Source organism: Peromyscus eremicus, chromosome 4 (genome assembly GCF_949786415.1).
Source record: "Peromyscus eremicus chromosome 4, PerEre_H2_v1, whole genome shotgun sequence".
Classification (NCBI taxonomy): Eukaryota; Metazoa; Chordata; class Mammalia; order Rodentia; family Cricetidae; genus Peromyscus; species Peromyscus eremicus.
Genome location: NC_081419.1, coordinates 90,305,018 through 90,311,200, shown reverse-complemented (window position 1 = coordinate 90,311,200; position 6,183 = coordinate 90,305,018). Strand labels below are relative to the sequence as shown.

At 39.9% G+C, this 6,183-nt stretch overlaps 1 pseudogene; it reads left to right on the top strand.

Annotated features, from left to right (window-relative positions):
* Positions 1-577: 577 nt before the first annotated feature.
* On the top strand, positions 578-5,051 carry LOC131907846 (core histone macro-H2A.2-like; annotated as a pseudogene).
* The last annotated feature ends 1,132 nt before the right edge of the window (positions 5,052-6,183 follow it).

Below are 6,183 nucleotides of genomic sequence, written 5' to 3'. Positions count from 1 at the left end.
ATGACCCACCCATCCACTTATACCAAAGGACTTGAAGTCTTCCCTTAGAAATATTCTTGTACATTCATTTTTATTACAGCTCTGTTCACAATAACTAAGAAAGGGAACCTGCCTGAATGTCTACCAATAGATGAAAGATAAAGAAGGTATGGTACATATACACAACAGAATTGCATTTAACAATTAAAAATGAAATTGCAGCATTTGCAAGAAAATGAATGGAAAGGAAAAACATTCTGTCAAAAGAAGTAAGTCAGGTTTGGAAAGAATGACTATTTTCATTTGTGTGGAACCTAGATTTAAAATTATATGTGTGTGTGTGTGTGTGTGTGTCTGTGTGTAGTATGTATGTATGTATGTTTGTATTTGTGTGTCTTATGTACAGATCATAACACTAAAAAGGAGATTGTGAGAGAAAATAGATTTTGGGGGGGGGAAGAGGATAGTACTGTAAAGTACAAGGTGTTCAGAGCAGAAAGGAGAAGTATTTAGTGGTGGGAAGGGACCAGCGAGAGTGAGGGAGCTGGGGAAGAGATGTATCTGTTAGGACAAAGTAGAATGACACAGAAGTGTGAGGATGCCGTAACGAAATCCATTGCTTTGACTATAATTAAGAAATTAATTTAAAAGTGTTTAAAACTTCAAAAATATCAATAAACAACTATTTAAACATTTAGAATTTTACCTAAATCACTATTATTTTAATTAACATATATAGGACAAAATAAATCATTTTACATGAATTCAGTGATATTACCTTTTGTCTCCTAACTTAAGCCAAAATGAAGTTTTAAATAAAAAAAACAAGTTCTCAAAAATACTTAAATATTTTTGCATCAACAAAACACAGGAAGCAAAACAATAAAAATAGACACAAACCAATGACATAATCTTGAGTTATTCGCCAAGGCAGAATGAACGAGGTAGGTGTATGCATCCTCTCTTCGAATGCTAGTGGTCATTTATGTTCCACTTTTCAATTCTCTAGAGAATCAGTGTGATGCCCCAGCTAACAAGGAGAGCATGTTGAGAATATCTACATCCCAGCAAGAAAGGTATTCTAGAGACAAAGTTTGTCCATGTACCCTAGAGATGGAAAACTGTACTTTAAATACAAGTGCATGCATGATCTTGTGTACATGTGATTTTATTTTTCACCAAATCACTAGGAATCTCAATTTTCTAAGGGGACATAATTATTAGATATTATGGAGTCCTACACTCAGATTCCCTCTTCAAGGCAACTGCCCAATTCCAAGAATTTTCGACTATTTCACCAAGGGCTGGCCAATGATTGGCTGACATGAGTATATAAAGTTAATCTGTGGAAACTCTTAGAACTCTTTAGATCTCTGGTCTCAACTACAACATGTCCTCTGTATAATTTGCTTTCTTCACATCCTTAAGATGTATGCACGTTAATGTCTATATGTTACAGGGGCAGCCCCCAAGAGCTCACCACACTGAGCCTTCTGCATGCGACAGCAGGTCTCTGGTCAGTCTCTAGTGAATTAAATCTTAAACGATGTGAGTGTTTTCATAAATAAATACAGAGAATAAAATGCCCAAAAAAAGGATACAAAGTAAAGTTTTTATACTAGATAACTAAGGGGATGAAGAACAAACTAAAGAAGAGGACCATATTTTATTCACTCCCTTATTGTCCAAATGAAAAATTACAAAGAAATGTTATCTCTTTTGTAATTAAAATCACCAAGAAAATATTTTGTTGCTGGTAGAAATGTAACATTCCTTCCTACTTTTCTGACACTTTCACCTTTACAGAAGAATCTGGTTTAAAGTTGCTTTTAAATTCCTCAAAAAAATAAGGCACTGGGCCCTTCAAAATGGGCATATGCCACACTTCTAATTTTTTTAACTGACAAAGAATATGATTGATGAATTATTGTTGCTTGTTCTTTCTAATGTATTTTGACTCCTGAGATTACCAGAATCCCCCCCCCCCACATTACTTGACAGCTGAAATTGCACAAATCCTATTCCTCTGGAGAGCTAATAGCTTTACCTTGGGTGTCGTTAGCACCATCCATATAAGGAGATAGAAAATAGGAGGTGTGGATTTTCAAAATATGATAAACCAAGAATACTGTTAGATATACCACAAGGTGTGACTTCAGGGCACACATATTCTTATTAGAATAAACCTGCCTCTATTTTGTTTTACTAAAATAATCAGAATTCTGTGCTTTGAGTTGACATCTTTCAAATTATTTTATCAAGTTAGAAAATATAAACCTTAGTTGAAATATGTTTTAACTATTATGTTATTCCAGTGAAATACATGGCACAAAAGACCACAATAGGCAGCTAAACATATTTATGTTCAAGAATATTGTAGTTGGGGTGGAGAAGCTATTTGTTTATATGTTTTGGGCCTTAATATTTTTACAACATGATTTTTGATGCTTACATAGATAGATGCATCTCAAGGAAGTACAAATGCACATAAAATTCCCCCCGAATATTTAAAGTTAACACATTAGTGTATTCAATTAAATATAAATTTTAATAAGCTCATGTTGTTTATAATTACAATACTTAGATTACAGTGGAGAGCTTTGATCTCAGTAATGTTGAAAGTGTCTTTTTCATACTTTGCATATAGACAACTACTTTCATTTCAATATATTTTAAAAGTACCATTCTTTCTCTCTCTCTCTCTTTCTTTCTCTCTCTCTCTCTCTCTCTCTCTCTCTCTGTGTGTGTGTGTGTGTGTGTGTGTGTGTGTGTGTGTGTGTGTGTTTCTTTTCTTTTAAAAAGGCCACAGAAAAATATTTTGTGTTTATTTAAAAATATATACAGATGATACCTGGGCCTCTTAAATATTTATTTATTTACTTACTTTGTTTTTAACCTACAGGTTTTGCTTATATATTACGGCTTCCAGCTTTGTATTTTTTTACTTTTTTACTTTTTTACTTTTTATTGAAAATAGATTCTTGATTTGACATGCACAGATACAACCCCAAGAAAGGCAGGGTCCTGCCTAACACTGGCGGGCAGAACCCGCGGCTGAGGATTGGCGCGCACTAGGCCACGCACGCCCTGAGTCCGCAGCGCAGCACCAGTATTGTGTAATGTAGCATGAATCTTAAAGACTCTTATTAATAAATTCAAACCTGAGGCCAATTATTGGGGTGAATGCTGGAAGATCAGAGAAGCAGAGTAGGCTACAACCACCTCACCTTGCCAATTCCTCAGCTGATCCTGTTTCCTCAGACTGGAAGCCTCTGAGTTCTCATCCAGAATGAATCTCAGCTGAACTGCTGCTCAAAAGCCTAAAAGCTTAACCAGCCAAATGCTGCTAGTTTCTGGTCCTCACGCCTTATATACCTTTCTGCTTTCTACTACCACTCCCTGGGATTAAAGGCTCACTTTCTGGGATTAAAGGCATGAGTCACCATGCTTGGCTGTATCCTTGAACACATGGATTTCTGCCTCTGGAATGCTAGGGTTAAAGGCGTGTGCTACCACTGCCTATCCTCTATGTTTAATATTGTGGCTGTTCTGTCTGTGACCCCAGATAAGTTTATTAGTGTGAACAATATTTTGGGGAACACAATACTACCACAATGTAAGTGCCAGGAAGCCACTGTGTCAGCAAGCTGAGAGAGAAACTGAGGCAAGATGGAACGGGAAGAAGAAAATGTCCAAGCTGTCCTGGTCAGCTAGGGCCGGTGTCATCTTTCCAGTAAGTCAGTTGATGCGTTACCTCAGAAAAAGAACATTCAAGTACTGATCAGTGTTGGCGCACTGTCTACATTGCCGCCGTCATTGAATACCTTGCAGTGGAAATCCTAGACTTGGCTGGGAATGCTTTGAGGGACACCAAGAAATCCTGGATAGCCCCCGACACATCCTACTGGCCGTTGCCAACGATGAAGAGCTCAATCAGTTGCTGAAAGGAGTGACCATTGCCAGTGGGGGTGTCCTGCCGAGAATTCACCCTGAACTGCTGGCCAAAAAGCGAGGGACCAAAGGAAAGTCAGAAACGACCCTCTTCCCCACCCCCAGAGAAAAGAGGAAGGAAGGCCACATCGGGCAAGAAGTGAGGTGAGAAATCCAAGGCCACCAAGCCACGGACGTTCAAAAAGTCCAAACCAAAGGACAGCGATAAAGAAAGAACATCAAATTCCACCTTGGAAGATGGGCCAGTGGACGGTTTCACCATCCTGTCTTCCAAGAGCCTCGTTCTGGGGCAGAAGCTACCCCTGACCCAAAATGACATCAGCCATATTGGCTCCATGAGGTTGGAGAGCATCGTCCACCCAACCACAGCTGAAATCGACCTCAAGGAAGAGATAGGAAAAGCCTTGGAAAAGGCTAGAGGTAAAGAGTTCTTGGAAACAGTAAAGGAGCTTCTCAAATCCCAAGGCCCTTTGGAAGTTGCTGAAACTGCCGTCAGCCAATCCAGTGGACTCACAGCCGAATTTGTCATCCACTGTCACATCCCCCAGTGGGGCTCCGACAAATGTGAAGAACAGCTGGAAGAGACCATCAAAAACTGCCTGTCTGCAGCTGAGGACAAGAAGCGGAAGTCCATCGCCTTCCTGCCTTCCCCCAGTGGCAGAAACTGCTTTCCCAAACAGGCAGCCTCCCAGGTGACCCTCAAGGCCATCTCCAATGATTCCAACTGAAGAACGTGTAATTCCTGCTCTTCGACAGAGAGAGCATCAGCATCTATGCACAGGAGATGGCCAAGCTGGACACCAAGTAGCTCTCCAGAGGGGACAGAGGAGGACCAGTGTCGTGTCACAAGAGCAGGTTTTTATTTTTTAAAAGGATTGAGGAAGGGTGACATGGTGGAGGAGCAGAGGGTGGCTGAAAAGGTAGCAAAGGCCATGGGAACAGGTCCTCCCAGCCTGGGGAAGGGGGCCACTGCATTTTATATTCTCTTTACAAAGGGCCTCTCCTGAAATTTATCAGGTCCCTACATTTCTTTCCATGTGTTTTCTTTCTGTTGTTTTAGAACTTAACAAACAAACAAACAAACAAAAACCATAAAAATTGACCTTGTTTTGATTTATAGCACTGACTTTTACTCTCTCTCTGTCTCTCTCTCTCTGTCTCTCTCTGTCTCTCTGTGTCTCTCTGTCTCTGTCTCTGTCTCTCTGTCACACACACACACACACACACACACACACACACACACACACACAAAAGCCTTTTCAAAGGTCTTAAGACTTTGGTTCCTCCTTTTTGCAAGTGAAGAGCATATAATGGCCACTTGGGTGTATTGGTCATCTCCCTCAGTGAAGAGAAGGTGGAAAAGACATCCTAAGGTGCTTTTCTGTTATAGAGTCCCCTCCCTGACCTCTAAAATATGTGTAAGTACACCTAAAAGGTTTTTTGCCTCAGGATCTTTCCCCAGGTCTTCCCCACCTCTGTTTCCAACTGGATCCATTCCCTTTCTATTTCTCATTGGAAAAGATGGTTTTTGTTTTATCTTACTATATTTTATTTTATTATGTTTTGTTATTATCTCCTAAAAGTACTTTCCTAAATACTAGGAAGGTCGCATTGCCTACCTACTGCCAGAGAAAGATCAGCAAGTTCCTATTCCTTCTTTAAAACATAGGGAACAGGTCCCTAGCATATGTTGAGTGCCAATAGGGGCATAGATTATCTATGACAGTAGTAGTCATTGAAATTCCCTAAATTAATTAAATGAATGAAATAATGAAGTATAAGAATTATTCAAAAATCTTAAAATGATGACTATGTGACCAAACATTGTAGCTGGAGTTATCTCCAGTCCTGCCTGGGCCTGCAGCCTCTCAGACCCAAATAAACACACAGATGCTCCTGTATAATAGCAGAGGATTTCAAATTGAAGCACACCCTAGGAAAGGCAGATAACTGTTCTACAAGAGGCTACCTGGAGCAGTCTGGTGTGCAGAAGCAGCTGAGTGACCTCTGTCTGTACAGAATGTTGATCATAATTTGCTGAGTCAGAGTAACGGAGGAATCTGCCCTGACTGTCACAGGATTTTACCTGGTGGTCAAAGCATGAGCAGTGAGTGGTCTTCTCATTTAATGTAGTATGGCTCTTTTCATAGATTTCAATCAGCTGCTGTGACAAAATCTGGGGAAAAGATGAAAATCAAAGGGTGTCCATGTTGAATCATAGCAGTGAAGCCAGAGCTGAGGAACCATGAGCAT